Source organism: Megascapheus bottae, chromosome 9 (genome assembly GCF_031878675.1).
Source record: "Megascapheus bottae isolate mThoBot1 chromosome 9, mThoBot2.hap1, whole genome shotgun sequence".
NCBI lineage: Eukaryota > Metazoa > Chordata > Mammalia > Rodentia > Geomyidae > Megascapheus > Megascapheus bottae.
The window spans coordinates 8,766,817-8,787,016 of record NC_143517.1 but is presented as its reverse complement, the minus strand read 5'-3'; positions in this window follow the sequence as shown (position 1 = coordinate 8,787,016).

Genomic DNA, 20,200 nt, shown 5'->3' with positions numbered 1-20,200 from the left:
TCGAAAATCCAAGGTGGCATCCGACAATTTGAATTTAGCTTTGATTATCATCTAAATGATGAAATTATGTTTCATCTGCCAAGAACATATTTCAAACTGTAAAAAAAAACCTACACATTTTTGTCATCTTTCATTTAGGGAGGAATAATTTCTCCAAAAATATTAACTTCTCAGAGACAGAGTTTTCTGTCTTCCCTGTGATTTTTATTTTATGAAAACATTCTCAGAGAGCATTGAGATTTTTTTTAATGTGAGCTCTGTTTTTATTTGATATGTTCTTGTCTGCTCTATCTTCTGCCTAGTTTAGATAAACTTAGTTGAAGGCTACACTGAAGCTTATATTTACAGACAAAAATTTTCTCAGCATGGAGGGCCGGGAGTTTGGCCTAGTGGTTAAAGTGCTTGCCTAGCATGCATGAAGACCCAGGTTCGATTCCTCGCTACCACATACATAGAAAAAAAAGCTGGAAGTGGTGCTGAGGCTCAAGTAGTAGAGCTCTAGCCTTGAGAAAGTCCAAGGACAGGGCTCAGGCCCTGAGCTCAAGTCCAGGACTGGCAAAAAAAAAAAAAATTCTCAGCAGCAACAGGGACAAAATAAAATGAAATAGTGAGACAGACCCATTGTGGAATATCAGGGAATAAACTAACTAAAGAAATGAAAGGGGCCAGGAGTTTGGCCAAGTGGTAGGTTGCTTGCCTAGCATGCACAAAGACCGGGGTTCAGTTCCTCGGTACCACATACATAGAAAAATGCCAGAAGTGGTGCTGTGGCTCAAGTGGTAGAGCTCTGGGCTTGAGAAAGTCCAAGGACAGTGCTCAGGTCTTGAGTTCAAGCTCCAGGACTGATTAAAAAGAAAAGAAATGAAAGGCCCATACTTGACCAAGACACACATTCATGCTGATAATACGTCTATATTTGTAATCGTTTCCTTACAACCTTAGCCCATAGTTTGATTTTCCAAAGACAGAAGAAACTTCTAGTTCTGCCAGTATGAACTAGCATATTCTTCCCAAGTGTTCTCTTGTACAATTAAACAGCTCTTGTGTTATTTGTATAAGGATATAATACAATTATCAGAGAGACACTGATAAGTAAAACCAGATGGCAGGCTGCACAGGTTCATTGGAATTTATAAAACAGCATGGGGGCCTGGAATTTGGCCTAGTGGTAGAATGCTTGCCTAGTATGCACAAAGGCCCGCATTTGATTCCTCGGTACCACATACATAGAAAAAAGCTGGAAATGGTGCTGAGGCTCAGGTGGTAGAAGCTCTAGCCTTGAGAAAGTTCAAGGACAGTGCTCAGGCCCTGAGTGCAAGCCTAGGACTTGCCAAAAAAAAAAAAAAAACCCAGCATGGCATTCTATTTCTTGGTTTTCTTACTGTTTCACATATTCCCATTATCATGCCCTAGATTCTCAAACCCAGAACCAACAATAGAATTAAAAGCCAAAGCCAAAACAAAACGCCTGTAAGGAAAGCTCTACCCAAAAACCTGGAAAATGCATTGCTTAATAAGTAGAAACAATTTGATATCATGTATTGTGAGAGATGGCCTGCGTGACAGCAGACAGCTTAACCTTCTGAAACCAGATGGTAGTGCCACTTCGGATGTCTAAGCAGACAGCCTTTATCCCAAGCCGATGTCCTTCAGGCCGGTGATGACAGCAGCAGCCTGCTTTGTCATCACCATCAGTCTCCCTTTTCTGAAAGGACACTGTATGGCCACAGTCAAGCAGCTCTGTCAGTCCAACTTATAGAATTTAAGAAAGCCTGACCACTTTCTGTCTTGTCTCAGCTTATACAATTCTGTATGTGCATAAGATCATATAAAATGATGCTTATCAAAATGAACTCCAAGAAATGGAAATAAGAGCATATTTTTTTTGCCAGTCCTGGCTTGAGCTCAGGGCCTGAGCACTGTCCTTGGACTTTCTCAAGGCTAGAGCTCTACCACTTGAGCCTCAGCACCACTTCTGGCTTTTTTTCTATGTATGTGGTACCGAGGAATCGAACCCGGGTCTTCAAGCATGCTAGGCAAGCACTTTAACCACTAGGCCAAACTCCCGGCCCATAAGAGCATATTTTTAATTATTATACTGTTTGTAGTTCTTTTCTTTTCTTCTTTGCTTTTTTCCCTTGGTTTATTTCCTTTCGTTGCTGGGTTTTTTTTTTTCTGTATCCTTTGTCTTATATGTAAGTTTATTTGATTTGGGGAGTGGAAGGGGAAGCACAGAAATGGTGGGAAAAAGGGTGAACTAATTTAGCAGTGAAACCCAGTAGACACTATGTTTGAAATGAACTATACAACTTTGAGGGGAGGGAAGCCAGAGGGGAAAAAAACTGGGAAAATATGCGGGAAGAGGTGACACTGTTACAAAAGAAATATACTCACTACCTGAATCAAGTAACTGTAACCCATCTGTATATCACCTTCACAATAAAATTAACAAAGAAATCATGTAGCTGTCTTGTTTTCTGTGCTCTCCCTCCCACTCTCTCAATGTGGTATTCCATTATAAGATTTTTTTTAACTATTATAATTGTTATTATAAAAGTGACGTATAGAGTGGTTACAATTACGTAAGTCAGGAAAAGAGTACATCTCCTTATGGACAATGCTATCCCATCCCTCCCTCTTTCCCAGTTTTCCCTCTTGTCTTCACCTACAGTTCTATAGCTCTTTTTTCAGCATGTTGTCTCATGAGTAACACTACTATTGCCTTTGTTCCCCCTTTGCTCAGAGTTCTCTTAGAAACCTTTTCAGTATGGATCTGTGGAGAATTTCCCAAATCCTTAAGTCTGGCTCCTTTCTACTTTTAAAATGCCTTGTTCATTCCATCTCTATTTCTTGCATAAGCACACTGGTTTAATATACACACTTAGGAAGAGCCAAGCCATGCCTTCATACTTTGCTTAGAAATCTCTGCTAGATATCTGATTTCATCACTTGCAAATTCAACCTTTCACAAAATACTAGAAATAATTTATCCAAGTTGTTTGCTGTTTTATAATAATTATCATCTCTCCCACAGTTTCCTATGAAAAAGATCTTCACATTTTCATATGAGACCTCATGCCACCAATATCCATATTCATACCAATTGTCCTCTCATGGAGACTTTTATTTTTAGCATATACTTTGAAACTCTTCTGCCCTCTACCTTTTATCCAATCCCATATCTGTTTTCATATTTTTAGGCAGTATCTTATGTCATAGTACCAAACTCTACCTTAAGTCTACTTAAGGTGTCATAATATTAAGTGCCATGACAGTAAGCTGCCATCATATTAAGTGAAGTAAGCCAGACTCAAAGGAACATAGGCTCAATGGTTTTCCTCATTTGTAATCATTAGTACACATCTAGGACTCTCCTAGCAGAGGATTACAATAGCTCAAAACCTGTATACATAAGGTCATATAGGGTGAGGCTAAATGAAAGGATCTCTAGGATATGGAAACAAGAGCTTTATCTTGTGTTTGTGTTCTTAATGTACTATGTTATTTCTCTTCTTTTTTTTTTTGCTCTTTGGTTCATCTCATACTGTTACTATATCTAACTTTGTTACTTAGTATATTGTATATATGTTTATTTATTTGAAATTGGAAAGGGAAGGGGGGAAAACAAGATGATTGGGAGGAGTTTGGGGAAGGAAATGGGGACAAAAACCTGAGGAGTATCATCGTGTGAGAAGTAACGTGCCTACACCTGGCAAATTCAACTGTAACCCCATTGCCCTGACAATAAAAAAATAAAATAAAAAAGCACAAAAGAAATCACAGATTGTGTGGATTAAACAATGGAAGTTGATTTTCTCATATTCCAAATTTTGGATAGCCCAAGATTAGGTTTAAAATGGGGTCTAATTTCTGGCTAATAGATAGTTGCCTTTTCACTAAATCCTCACATGACTGCCAAAAGCCAGGGAGAGATGCCTTACCAGAACCTAATCCTTACCTGAATGAACTTTTATCTTGAACTTCTCCAGGTCAATGAAGAAAGTTATTTAAGTTGTTTAAGTCATAAGTTTAGGATGTTTTTCTATAGAAGCATGAAAAAATCTATCTCTCTTCTCTGTATTCTAATCTCTAATCCAGCCAATGCCAATGAAAACCCAGCTCTATTTCTAGCAGGGCCTACTAAGAAGTGAATCTTTCACACATCCTCATTTCCATGGGACCAGATGGTACATTCTAATCCCCCGAAATGGCAGTCTACACAGATTTATCTGGGGACTGATCTTCTGTACCTACCTAGTGAGAAAGTTAAGTGGCAAAAATTCTATTTCTGTACTAGGGTAATACATATCTGCAGGAGGCAGAGGACAGTTCATCTCCCATGTTGAAATGTGTTCGTTCTCTCAACAGATTAGTACCAGGGGGAAAAATTATCTCAAATTTCCAAAATAAAATGGTGTAAGAGATAAGAAATCAGAAAGATCTGCTCAATCTGCCCGGATTCTGTTCAGAAGGGCCCAATGGAGGGCTGGGTCTCACCTCTCTACCTGGCATTGAGGGAGAAGAAGGCAATGGTAGTCAAGACCCATTGGCACTCTGCTTCTTCCTATGCCCATCCCTGCAGACAGCGAGGCCACACGAAGCTCACCCTTCCCTCAGTCGCACCAAAACGGTGTTGTCGACTTTCCAGGGCTTCATCTGCACTATTGGCACAGCCAGTGTTGATCTGCTTTCTGGACTCACCTTGGAAGCCTTTAACAAGGCTCTGTTTTTACTAGACTATGTCCATGCGGCCCAGGGGGGAATTAATTTGTAACATATCACTGGGTAGAAATCATACACTTTGAGTCCAGCCTCCCTCTTGCTGGGATGGTGTCCAAGTAGGAAACTGGATGTGTATGCCCACTGGGCCCTTGGCTTTCACCACAACGGTACGCGATGAGGATATGAGAAAGAAGGGAGCAAGGCCTCCAGGAGGTCCTGGGACACCACCTCAGCAGCAGCAGCAGCAGCAGCAGCAGCAGCAGCAGCAGCAGCAGCCATGGTGGATATGTACGATCTGTTTAGGAGAGAGGCCAACAGGGAGACCAAGCATAAAGACGCAGGTTCTGGAGCTGAATCCCATTCTCATAAAGAGAGTAATGCCTCTGGAAGTAAAAATGACCAGGTTGATAATCTTTGACAAGTGAGCCAAAAAAATAGAATGGAAGAAAGACAGACTCTTCAACAAGTTGTGCTGGCAGAACTGGTTAAGCACCTGCAGAAAACTAAAGCTGGATCCTTCTTTGTCACCTTGCACTAGAATTAACTTCAAATGGATCAAAGACCTGGAGGTAAAAGCTGACACACTGAAAACTCTACAGGAAGGAATAGGAGATACATTAGGCCTCCTTGGCACAGGTCGAAACTTTCTTAATAAGGACCAAGAATCACAACAAATCAGAGAAAGGCTGGATAAGTGGGACTGCATTCAACTGCAGAGCTTTTGTATGGCAAAGGACATAGCTAGTAAACTAATCAGGAAGCCTACAGAGTGGAAGATCTTCACCAACCAAACAACGGACAAAGGCCTCATATCTAAAATATATCAACAACTCAAAAAATTGAATCACTCCAAAACTAACCTCCAAAGTAACAACCATCCCATTAAAAAATGGGCCAAAGACTTAAAGAGAATCTTCTCTGAAAAAGAAACAAAAATGGCCTATAGACACATGAAGAAATGCTCAACATCTCTGGTCATAAAAGAAATGCAAATCAAAACAACTCTAAGATTCCACCTCACTCCAGCTAGAATGGCCAGGATCAGGAAAATGAATGACAACAGATGCTGGAGGGGATGTGGCCAGGAGGGATCCCTACTACACTGTTGGTGGGAGTGCAAACTCGTTCAACCACTATGGAAAGCAGTGTGGCAGTGCCTCAAAAAGCTAAACATAGAACTCCCCTATGACCCATCAATTCCACTACTTGGCATTTACCCAACCATCCAGAAACAAGGACATACTAAACCCACTAGCACAACAATATTCATTGCAGCACTATTCACCATAGCAAAGATATGGAACCAACCTAGATGTCCCTCAGTTGATGAGTGGATCAACAAGTTGTGGTATTTGTACACAATGGAATTCTATGCTGCTGTCAGAAAGAATGACATCGCCCCATTTGTTAGGAAATGGAAAGACTTAGAAAAAATCATATTAAGTGAAGTAAGCCAGACTCAAAGGAACTTAGGCTCAATGGTTTCCCTCATTCGTCATAATCAGTAGAAACCTTGGGCTCTACTAGCAGAGATTTGCAATAGAGCAAAATCTTGATACATAAGGACATATAATGTGAAGCTAATTGAAAGGACCTCCAGGATACTGAAACAAAAGCCATATAAGGAATGATTGTTGTCCTTAATGTACTATGTTGTCTCTCATCTCCTTTGCTGTCCCTTGGTTATCTCATATTGGTATAGTATCTCACTTTGTTATCTGATATATTGAATTTATTTGTATTTGGATATTTGAAATTTGATAGGGAAGGGGGGAAAACCAAGACGGGTGGGGGGTGTGGGGGGGGAGAGAAACGGGTACCAAGACATGTGAAAGGGTATCAATGTATGTGAATTAATGCACCTTCTATCTGGCAAATATCATGTAACCCTTTTACTAATTACAATAAAAAAAAGAAAATTAAAAAAATTTTAAAAAAAATGACCAGGTTGAGAGCGAGGACACAGGACACACAAGCAATAAGGATCCATTTAGAGATGACAGTGGGATGACGGCACATCCCAGCATAGCGGCAGTGATAACCACTTAGGAAGATCTGACGACCTGTCAGAGGCTTCTGAGCTATTTGGCTCGGAGTAGCTGAGTGGCTCAGAAGGCCATGACGATGATGATGATGAAGGTCCCAGATCTGTGGAGGGAGCCATCACTCAGAGGCTCTGAAAAGGTGAACTTCCATGATGAAAAAATGGGACAGAGAGGATACGATAACTAGTTATATGATGAAAAGATGCAGAATTCTGACAAGGAGAGAACTGGGATCCGAAGACGAGGAGAAAGCGCAAACCTTGAATGATAAGAGTCTTTAGCTTTCCCATGATGACAGTAGCTGAGAAAAAGGCTGACTCTGATAAGGAGCAACCTATAGCTTCTGATAATGACAATGATGGTTGACACTGCTGTCTGATGAAAATGCACAAAATTCAATACCCATGCAGAGAAGTCAAGCCCCATGACCTACCAAAAAACAAAGGCTAGGCCGGGAGTTTGGCCTAGTGGTAGAGTGCTTGCCTAGCATGCTCTGGAGACCAGGGTTCGATTCCTTGGTACCACATACATGGCAAAAAGCCAGAAGTGGTGCCGTGGCTCAAGTGGTAGAGCCCTAGCCTTGAGAAAATCCAGGGACAGTGCTCAGGTCCTGAGCCCAAGCCCAGGACTGGCAAGCAAAAATAAATAAATAAATAAATAAATAAATAAATAAATAAATAAATAAACTAAAGGCTGTATGTGCCAAATCTACAGCCAGCTCTGTACTTAATGGTACAAAGTTAAAAGCCATTCCCACTAAAATCAGGAATGAGACAAGGCTATCCACTCTCTCCATTCCTCTTCAATATAGTATTAGAATTCCTAGCTACAGCAATAAGGCAAAAAGCAAACATAACAGTGATCCAAGTAAGGAAAGATGAAGTAAAATTTCCCTCTTTGCAGATGACATGATTCTGTACTAAAGAGTCCAAACCCAAGTTACTTGAGCTGATTCAAAACTTTAATAAAATTGTAAGATATAAAATCAACCCTCAAAATGGCATTCCTGTATGCCAACAACTAAAAGAGCAACGCTGAAATCAGAAAAGCAATTCCTTTGGTAATAGCCTCAAAGAAAATAAAATACTTAGGAATTAACTTAACCAAGGAAGCAGAGGACCTCTATGATGAAAACTTAAAAAAAAAAAAACACCTGATGAAGGAAATTAAAGCGGAACTAAGAAAGTGTAAAAACCTCCCATGCTCCTGGATTGGAAGGATGAACCTCGTGAAAATGACAACACTGCCAAAAGCTATCTACAAATTCAATGCAATACCCATCAATATCCCAACATCTTTCTTTCACAAAATAAAGGAAGCAATCCAGACATTCATATGGAATAATAAAAGACCCTGTATAACAAAAACAATCCTTACCAGAAAGAACAGTGCTGGAGGGATATCAAAATCAAACTTAAAACTCTACTACAAAGCTATGATAATAAAAACAGCTCGGTGCTGGCACATGAACAGGCCCAAGAACCAATGGAGTAGAACTGAAGACCCAGAAATCAACCCACAGACCTATAGCCAGCTAATCTTTGATAAGAGAGCCAAGAATACTGGCTGGAAGAAAGACAGCCTCATCAACAGAACTGGCTACACACCTGTAGAAAACTAAAGTTGGATCCTTATTTGTCTCCCTACATCAGAATCAACTCCAAAAGGATCAAAGACCTTAGGGTAAAAGCAGATACCCTGAAAATGTTACAAGAAGAAGTAGGAGATACACTTGGGCTCCTTAGCCCAGGTTGAAATTTTCTTAATAAAATCCCAGAAACACAACAGCTCAAGAAATTAAATCCTTCTCAAACAAATCCACAAAGAAACAACCATTCCATTAAAAGGTGGACTAGACTTTATTTCCTCTGAAGAGGAAATAAAATTGACCAATAGACACATGAAGAAATACTTGATATCTCTGACCATAAAAGAAATGGAAATCAAACGTAATCCTTCTATTAATTACAATAAAAAGTATATGAAAAAAAAAAGAAATGGAAATCAAAGCAACTTTGAGATTCCACCTCACTCCAGTTATCAAGAAATTTAATAACAACAGATGCTGGTGGCCATGTGGCCAGGAGGGGTCGCTACTATGCTGTTGGTGGGAGGGCAAACTTGTCCAAGCATTCTGGAAAGCAGTGTGGCTGCTCCTCAAAAGACTAAACATAGAGCTCCCCTATGACCCAGCAATTCCACTACTTGGCATTTACCCAATGGCCCAGAAGCAAGGACATACTAATGCCACTAGCACAGCGATGTTCATTGCAACACTATTTACCATAGCGGAAATATGGAACCAACCCTGATGCCCCTCAGTAGATGATTGGATCAAGATGTGGTATATTTACACAATGGAATTCCATGCTGCCATCAGAAAGAATGACATTGCCCCATTTGTAAGGCAATGGAAAGACTTGAAAAAAAATCATATTAAGTAAAGTACGCCAGACCCAAGGGAACATAGGCTCCATGGTTTCCGTCATTTGTAATACTTAGTGTGCATCTAGAATTTTCCTAGCAGAGGAACACAATAGTTCAAAAGCTATGTGCATATGGTCATATAGGAAGAGGCTAAGCAAAATGAACTCCAGGATAGGGAAACAAGAAATTTATCCTTGTAGTTGTTGTTTTCAATATACTATGTGAGGTTATTTCTTTACTCATTTTTCCACTTTATGGTTTATCAACTGCTATTGCTGTATCTGACTTTGAAATCTGATGTATTGTATATACATTTATTTATTTATTTGAATCAGGGAAGGGAAGGGGAAAAACTGGATGATAAGACAAAGAACAAAAGATAAACCAGTGTAACAGCAATATTCACAAGACAGTATGTTGGAAATGTACTCTACAACTTGGGAGGGGGTAGGGGAGGGAATGTTAGAGAAAAACATAGGAAAGGGTAACAATGTTCAAGAAGTAATGTACTCACTACCTTAAGAATGTAACTATAACTCCTCTATACATCACTTTGATAATAAAATAAAATTAAGATTCAGTATGGCATTAAATAATAACCAGGTCGCAGGTAACAGTGAAAAGTTGTGTTATGCTAGAAACTAGGAAAGTCACAGCACAAAGGAGCAAAGGAAATTTTTTATTTTGACATTGATATCAGTCAAATGCTGATATTAACAGAAGCCACAATAATACTTCAACAAATGATTGCATATTCTATTGTAATAAAGGAAAAATGAGGACATTTCTGCAAAGACACTGCAATCTCTGCAATAGAAATTATTTCTAAAATATCCGTATGGAGGTTACAGGAATGAAAAGTATAACAACCATAATAAACACTGCTGTATGAATGTAAGAAGAATGAAGCCAAATGAAGACAGAGTCAGTGAATTTAAACACAGACCAACAGACTTCTCTCAATCCAAATAATAAGAAGAAAACTAATTACGTAATAAATAATAGGGACAATAACGCTAGGATTAGCAAAAAATGTTTAAAATATTTAATATGATTTAATCAGAGTCCTAGATAATGATAGATTAATAGTAAGAGGAAAAAAACTTGAATGAAAATACCCCAAACATAGTAACAAACAGGAAGCCACACTTAGAAGAAACTTAGAATATGTCACATATAAATCTAAGAAATATGACAGTTAAGTTTTTGCAAGCTAACTGCAAAGCTAACATGGATTCCAATGACAGTAAATTTCTCATCTGAAATGATGATAGGTAAAACAAATGGCATAGCAGTTTTCAAATACTAAAAGAAAAGGACTGTCAACTGCAAATACTAAATCTGCTGGCAAGCTCCTTAAAAATGAAGATGAAGCAAAACTAATATCTACTTCTATCAGAGTACTGAGGATAGATGTCCTCCTCTCTTTTCTTCCCTTATGATTGACAATATTTGTTATTGTCTTCTGCTTTGAATTGCCACATTACTATGCAGATAGCTGCGAAGGACTTATACAGATCACTCTATATGCACACCATAAAAATCTTTTTAGTTTCCAATCACAAGAAAAAAGTGACACTTAAGCGAAGATTTTTGACTTATTTTTGTTCATAGTTGGCTTTTGGAAGCACACTGAAGATATTAAAATCAAGGCTTTGGCACACCAACCAGAAGCTATAATCTAGAATACAAAATATATTTTAGATTCTGAAGGACAAAAAACTGTTTAGGGGATCTTGTTTTTTAACACCACCCATATTATAAGAGTTAGCCCTTCTCTTCAGCAAAAACAAGTTCACATTGACAATTTGGAACTTGGAGAGAGATTAAAGTACTGGCCCTGTAGTTAGTGGTAATGGATAGATAAAGACTCAGATGAAGATGACTTAAATTAGAACAAGATGTCTGAGGATGGACTTAATTATGGATGAAAGAAGAAAGCTGTAACTAATGACCATAAAGTCTAACTTAGCCAGTGTAATAGACATTACCCTCCTTACCTCATGCATACTTCCATTGCTCACCTACACACACACACACACACACACACACACACACACACACACACACATGCACGCACGCACGCACGCACATACAATCTTCCTTAAGGACTTATGTCCTAAGAGAAGTATCTAATTTCTAACTTCTTTTCTTAAAAAAGGATTCTTTATTGAAAATAGAAAACGCATTCCTCATCTTCCTCTCTTCCCCGTTTTTCAAAGAAAACAGAAAAAGTGACAAATGCCAGCCAAAATTTTAATTCTGAATTTTCAGAATATTGAAGCTGTCCATAAACCCCTGTTTACTTCTCTTCTCTGACCTCTGGAATTCCTTGGGTTTCAGAATAAAGCTGGCCCCTTCCCCCAAGAGGTATCTATATGCTATGGAATATCATTATTTCAAGTGTCAGGCTGGAATTTGCCTTATCCCCAAGGATGTAATTTTTCATTTCCCAACTAGTTTGATCTCAGGGTCTCATGTTTGCTAGGAAAGTGAAATATCAGTTGGGCCATATCTTCATCCACAACTCACATTTGGTTTTCTTCTTTCTTCAATTATTTTCAGATAGGGTCTCAGTCTCACTTTTTTCAGATGGGTCTGATTATGATCTTCCTTTTGCCTCCTAACTAGCTGAGGATACGGGCAAGAATCCATTCTACTTGCCTTGTTGAGGTGAGAGAATCTCATTATTTTCCCAATCCTCATCACAAGCTATAATCTCCAAATATCCATCGTCCACCTATTTTTTTATGAAAAGTTATGTGGGAATTTGGAAAAGAAAAAAGCAGGATAAGAGAGTATTCGTGTGCCCCTTAAAGGATGGCTCTACATGTCTCTCACAGTTTAGAAGACACTGCCAGGGGCTTTAGAGAAATGGCTCTCAAAATGTGGTCCTTACACAGTGTTCTTTGTGTCACCTGGAAATGCACTATAAATGTAAATTCTAAAGCCATTCCCCAAACATTTGATCTGCACTTGAGGCTGAGACCTAGTACTAACTAACCCTTAGCTGCTGCTGGTGGTCATTGAGAACTACTACTAAGGCTAATTTCCCCATGCTTTCTGACCATAATAATCAGAGGATTTTGGTAGTGGAGCTCAGTGAGAGAGCAGGTACTTTTATTGCATCAGTCCCTGTGTTTAATTCCTAGCACTGAAATGAAAAAAAAGGTGTGTGGGGGGAGGAAGAATTATGAGTGACTGCTTCAACATAAGGACCTATATGTTTATTTCATAGTCCTATTACAAAATGTTTAAGGCTGGGAAATTTATTTTTAAAAACTTTTACTTGGCTCACCGTTCAGGGGACAGAAAGTGCAAGATGAGGTAACCCAAAGTCAGTGATGGTCTGTTTTCAAGACAGGATTTTTAAGTGAAAATGAACAGAAGAATACTGCCATTGCTACTTGTTGATGTGACAAAGTCCATGCACAACAGAAATGATCAGAAGTGTGTGTGTGTGTGTGTGTGTGTGTGTGTGTGTGTGTGTGTGTGTGTGTTGGGGGGGGTGATTAGCAAGGGGAAGAATGGACCTCAATAAAATAAGAGAATTGGTAGAAACTATGGACAAACCAGAAAACACTTACCTTGATAAGCCTTTCTGCCATAAAAGAACAAACAGAAGTGAGAGGTGGAGACAGCCAAAAAAGCTCAGTTCTAAAATTCAACCAATCTCAAGAGGCAGTATTCGAATTACCCAAAAGAAAGTAATGTAACGGGCAATATCTGAGAGATAAAATAAATCCCATTATGCAGCCATTAAGGAATTTGAAATAGGATCCCATGCACAAGGGAAAAATGATTTTAATTGCCGAAGGAGTGCCTGCCCATCAGATAATTGATCTTGTAAGACTCCCAGAACAGTTCCACTGTTACTGAACTTCTTGTCACTGAGTCCATCCTTTGAGCTGGGACCCACGACTATGTTGCTTTCTCTAGAAGAACATAGTCAGAAGTGTTGAGTCCTGCATCCCCTGAAATACTAACTTCGTAAGACTTATAAAGCAGTTAGGTGATTTTGAAAGTATCTACCTTTATGATATGCATTGAGTATTTTTTCTGCTTTCTTCCCCCATTTCCTCTCTTCTGGGATAGGAGTGGCGGGAGAATGATGTAAGGCTTGACCTGGATGAAGATGACGTTCATTGACACATTCATTGTACTCACAAGCTGGTTTGTTGATTCGTAACTCGTACACAACTACGTAATAAATGCACAATTTTTTAAAAAAGACAAAATATCTAATTTCAAAGTTATATATGCTCTGAAAGCTTAGAGTACCTTCACCATTGTTGAAACAAAAGATGAGTTATACCTATTTTTCTCCCACACACATGAAATTTAGGGGAAAGGTCATTGTCAGTGGTAAAGGTCATTGTCAGGGTGTGCCAATGAATTCATGGGAGAACTCTCCATATCCACTAGTCAATTAATTGAAGTATTTTGAAGACAGACACATTAAGACTGAAATATATGCTTGTTCAGCATATTCCTCCTCTCTGACAAGCCTTCAGTGCTCCCTTGTGTCAGCTATGTGCTTGTTTACACTACCATTTTTCTCCTTAGACTAAATGACTTATTTCTCCATGTATCCTAATATGGGAACTTCATGAATAAAATCACCACACTGAGATTTTTAATGTCATGTATAATATTTTTTGAATTGGAAGATTTTCTCTATGAAGTAATTATTGTTATGCAAAAATGACCCTTGGGACTCTCTGTAGGGGCTTAAAGGAATAAAAGGAAAAAGCAACGAAAATGAGGATAGCATGAGGTAGGATTTTTAAAAAGAAAAATCTAGAGACGCATCTGTATCTGAAATACCCTATAAACAATTCCATTATCTGTGGGAAGAAAGTAGACTGACCATAATTCTAGTCTCAGTCAATATATTTACAGCAATAGGTTGCTCATCAACTTTCCATAATGACAATTGGGAAAGGATTGAAAAGACATAATAGACCACAGCAAGCAGCCTTTATGATAGTAGGTTAACTGACGCTGAAGCCAAGGAGAATTATCAGAAACCACAATAATGTCCTTTTGAGAGAAATAGAGCAAAAGTCAATCCAGGAAATGTTGTTTGGGTCACAAAATAGCATCCCATTGAGGAAGCCATTCTATTCTTTATATTCTTATGTGCACACATTTTATTTGATTACTGCAAAAAAAGTAATTTTTTTTTTCAACTTTTTCACATCCAATATTCTGTACTGTGTTGCTTTCCAATGTAGTAGCTATATAAAAAGCAAAAGAAATGCACAAAATACAAAAAGAAAAGATCACAGTTCAAAGCCAGTCTGGGCAGGAAAGTCCGTAAGCCTCTTAACCACCAGAAAACTGGAAGTGGTGCTGAGGCTCAAAGTGGTAGAGCGGTAGCCTTGAGCTAAAGAAATCATGGACAGTGCCTAGGTCCAGAGTTTAAGTCCCATCACCACACACACAAAAAGATAAACTTGATGGAATTTCACAAGTATAGCAAGACTGAGAAAGGGAAGAATATGACCTGAGGGCAACAGGATAGCTCTGGGACTCCATGTCCTCCATTTCACCCTGAAGAAGCAAATCACCCCTTACAATCACAGTTCCATTGAAAACATTTCCAACCATTATGTTCTTTTATGATCAAGGTACAATGCACTCTCAGCAGAAAAGCCAATAACACTCTACTCACCAATAAATTTTTATCTACTATGAAATAAGCCAATAAAAAGATATAAATCAAGTAAGAGTTAGGACCAACAGAATACACTATGCTGTGTGAGAGTGAGATAGGAAGGAAATGTCTGAGCTGGGTGTTGGAGGATAAGATAGAATCAGGTGGGTGAAGAGGAAAGTGCCAGGTGGGATACCAGCTATGCCTGATAGCTTTGAGCAGCTTGTGAGCTGAGCAGCATGTGACTTAGGGAGTAAACAGAACCTGAACTATGGAACCTCAGAATGTCATAGTAACACTGCTCCTGAGCTCTTCAGCTCAAGGCTAATACTCTGCCACTTGAGCCACAGCACCACTTCCAGTTTTCTGGAAGGCTTTGAACCACAGTTCTCAGATCTCAACCTCCTGAGTAGCTAGGATTACAGGCGTGAGCCACCTGCGCTGACCTACTTTTTCATCTCATGTTGAAATGATGAAAAGCAAAACGTAGTAAAACCTCAGAATCCATAAGGGGTTGCTTCTAGTGTTTTTTCAAAGGCTAGAATCCGTGAATGCTCAAGTACCCTATGAAAAATGGCCTAGTATTTACATATAAGCTATTCAGCTCTTCCTGAAAGCTTTAAATACTCTATAGATTATTGTAGGTAATAAAATGTCATGTAAATGTCTCTTATATTGTGTTGTTTACCGAACGCTTAAAGAAAGAATCTGCATGTGTTCAGTAATCTAAAACTGGTAAACACATGGGTGTAGGACCAGAAGATATGAAGGAGCTGTATATGTAACAGACACAATTAGTTCTGGGAAAAATCCTTGCATCTGTATGCAGAAATATCCAGAAATTAAAAAAAAAAAGAAAGGGACGAAGAGGAAAAGTGAGGGCAGCAAAAGAGAAGATGATGGAAGAAAGTTAGGGAACAGTATTATCTTGAAAAAGACAGAATGGATAGTCACAATGGAAAGAATCAACGTATGCATAAGACTAGACATGCCACCAGTGGCTGCAGCCTCCAGAAGAACAAGGATGATCTTTACAAAGACAGTTCTAAAATTTTAAAAGTTCTCTGGGCCCTAAGATCTGAGGATCATAGTTCGAAGCCAGTCCAGGTAGGAAAGCCTGTGAGACTCTCCAAAACTGAAAGTGGTACTGTGTGTGATTCAAAGTGGTATAATATTAGACTTGAGTGGAAAAATCTCAGCCACAGTAACCAGGCCCCTAAGATAAAGCACCATAACTAACTAAAAGGAAAAAAACAATTCACGCTGCAAAGAGCTGTGAAGTGAATGAAAAATGAAAGTATGGAAATCATTCTATGACCTTTTGTGCAAAAGGAAAAGCTGAGGTTTAACTCACTAAGCTAATCCAGAAACAGAGGAAAGATGGCTCTTTCCTCTGACTCACCCATTTACTATAAGTATCTTTTTAGGTTTAGCCAGAAAATTTTTTAATATATTTTATTGTAATTAATAAAAGGGTTACATGATATTTACCAGATAGAAGGTGCATTAATTCACATACATTGATACCCTTTCACATGTCTTGGTAACCATTACCCTCCCCCCCACCCCCCACCTGTCTTAGTTTTCCCCCCTTCCCTATCAAATTTCAAATAACCAAATACAAATAAATTCAATATATCAGATAACAAAGTGAGATACTGTAACAATATGAGATACCCAAGGGACAGCAAAGGAGATGAAAGATAACATAGTACATTAAGGACAACAATCATTCGTTATATGGCTTTTGTTTCAATATCCTAGAGGTCCTTTCAATTAGCTTCATACTATATGGCCTTATGTATCAAGGTTTTGCTCTATTTAGCCAGAAATTTTATCCTCTCTATACTTAATCCTCTCCCGAAATGACTACCATCTACCTCATCCTAAAGTCTGTGAAACAAAATGTTTCTTCATTGGAGCAATGATGCTGGCATCTTAAAATGTGCCTTTCACTATGAATGCTTCATTCTGAGCTTTGCCTTCCTAGTGGAAAGGCGAAGTTCTATAGTTGGAGAAAGTGGCTAGATTTTGGCATGTAGAAGTGGAAATCGATTTGTATGTGTGCTTTCATTGTTAGAGAAATTCTCTGTTGCCTTGGAAACCACAGTCCATGTGGAAGAATTCATGCACTTTGTGGGGAGATGAGAGAGCATTCAGGTATGCTGCGTATAAACAAACACTGTGCATTTGTGTGAAACAACATTGGCTTAGGTGGCTGTAGGACAGGAATGTTTTTTTATGACACATGCCTGCTAAAGTGTATTTTGCGAAACATTTCTTAGGAAGAGCAATTATTACATGGAAAATAACTTTGTGAACTTTCCTTTGAATACATGCAGTGTGTCTCTGTCAAAAGGGAGAAAATTACCCAAAACTTATACCATGTGGTCAAGTTCTTCATTCATCATTTCTGACTCTTGGAAGATGTGTGAATTTGTTCAGTCTTCCTGACTGTAAGCTTGTGAGTTTTTTTCATGGAGTCACAGGTACTAGCCAAGAGGAATTAGATGATTTTATTACTGAAAGAAACTGAGCAATTGTGTGCCTTGAGGCAAGCTGGAAAAATTGTAAGACTATTACACTCTTGAAAGGCAAAAGGTTTATTCTTGTAAATTATTTTGAGGAATTTTTGAAAATAATTACTAAGAAATACAATCCTTAATATCTCTGACCTGTAATAAGGTCAAATTGAGCACATATTAATATTCAACTTCCTTGCTGAAAAAGGGAATATTTTTTAATATATTTTATTGTAATTAATAGAAGGGTTACATGATATTTGCCAGATAGAAGGTGCATTAATTCACATACATTGATACCTTTCACATATTTTTATAAATAAATTCAACATTCTTGTTTCAGATATTTTCTCTTCTTGCCACAGTAGAGATTACTAAAGTCATCATTTTGTTCTTGCTGTATGGATACAAGAATCTTAAAACAACATTCAGTCAGACAATCTAGCATAGGGAAAATTCACAAGTTAGGAAGTTCCTTCAAGCACAGGAAGACTTCATAGTGGACAAAAATGTTCCAGAAAATACAAAGCAATAATAATTACAATAGCAACAGCAATGAACTTCAAACAAGAAATGGCCCTTGGATTTTTCAACTTAAGTGATCTTTGCCAAATGGGCAATGGACCAAGGAGTTTTGCCTCAAACTAAACTCACTGCTATTCATCTCTCTTATTCATTTAAGGGCTTGTATTCAATACCACTTAGGCCAGGATAGAAGTGTTTCCTCATTAGGCCAGCCTTTTATTAGCTGGCTACCTAGAGGCCTGAAAGACCTCAAGTGCCTATTTAAATGCCTGATGCAGTAGAGAAGTTGATTCAATTGATGGCATCCAACCAATTAAGAACATCTGGTGACAATTTGTACATTCTTCCTAGCTGTGCAAACTCTCAGTGACCTCCTTTCTTGCAAAAGAAGTAGATTTTCTAAAATATTTCACTTTGCTCTATATATTCACCCTTGTATTCTTCTAAAGAATGATTATAATGATAATATTTATGAAGATTCTCCACTAGGAATAAGAAAATATATGATAAGAAATCAATACTACAAAGGAGGTTTTAAAAATCTCTCCTGCCACTGTACTGGCATTACTTGTTTTTGAATAACTGTACTATCCAGGGCACTAGTTTGATCATCTCTTTGCTTATTGTTTGGATTATTTCCACTATGAAGGAACTTAAATCAACTGTAGACAGATAAATCCAGAAGAGTATAAACTTTTCTTTAGCGTATCACTAATAAAAGTATATTGCTAGTGTACATATACTTATATAAACAAGTAATACATAAATATGAAAGTGTTGGGGAAAAATGAGTCATTTAAGGAGCATCCTTGGAGAAACTGTATCTGTTCACTGCCAGTGGCTCTTAACTGTAATCCTAGCTACACAAGAGGCTAGGATTTGTGGATCATGCTTCAAAGCTAGCCCGGGGAGGAAAGTACATGACATACTAATCTCCCATTAGCTACCAAAAAAAAATAATACAGAAGAGGCTCAAGTAGTACAATGCTAGCCTTGATAAACACAAAGGGACAGTGCCCAGGCCTTGAGTTCAAGCCCCAGGACCAACACATGCATACATTCATATATACATACATATATACACCATACATACATACATACAAATATTACACATATATATATACATAATACACATACATACAGACATATCTGGTTATAAGATAATATTAAACCACAATTTTAATTCTCCCCTATAAGAATTAACCTGCCCATAAAAATATAATGACCAATTTTAAGAAAACTAGAAATATCTGTCATATGGAGCTAAGCAAGGAAAGGGTTAGAAAGCAACTTAGTGATATGCTGAACAATAAAATGTAAATAATTGCAGAGAGAGATTAATTAAATGAATAGTTAAACTAAAAAATCTGTTTATCTTTGTGATTAGAAAGTTGAAGTGAAATAAGAGCTGAAAAAGACAATGAGTTGAACATTCACCACTATTAAGAAGAATAAAGTGGTGGACAGATCACAGAGAAAGTAATCTTTTGTAAAAAATAAAGTATCAATATATTTTCTTTAATATTTGAATAAAATTTGAGTTTTAGTGAACAAAATACTAGAAAATACTAGACGGACCATTGCTAATTAGAGAGAAACACTAGACAATTACCAGTAAAACAATAAACTACCTAGTAGTGACAGACTCAACTTCTAACAGAATTTTTTATTCCATTAGAATCACATAGGAAAACATCTGATGTTAAAGAAAAACCATCTGAATGTTTTCGAGGGAGTGGGAATAAATATCACAAATCGAATATTAGTAATAAGAAATGGACTGAACATCTTGAAGGAAATTAGATGCTGGAAGATAATGGAGTTACACCATCAACTTTTCAGTGAAAATGGTTATTTGAGCTAGCATTATACCAAAAAGTAGTTGAGATGATCAGATCTACAATCTTTATCGGAATTCATTCTCCTCCATCTGCAGAAGCTACTGGAAGATGTTTCCAATATTCACCAGCAAAATAAAAGAAACAACCTATATAGGGAAGTTGTGTTTTCCATATGTTTGAGTTCATAGGAATGATTGTCTTGACCTTGTACTTCCTTATTTTTCTGTGTGCTGGTCCTGAAGCTTGCATTCAGGGCCTAGCACTGTGCCTGATCATTTTTTCATTGTATAGTTTTATGTTTTAATCACTCTGTAGCTAATTATTTTACATAAAAGAAAACTACTTTTAAACACAAAATATAGACATCATAGTTAGTCCTCACCTTTCCTTACCTATTTTTACTGTTTTTATTGCTTTTGATCTTTTTATGAAGACTTTGATTTTTTATCAGCTGAGTTT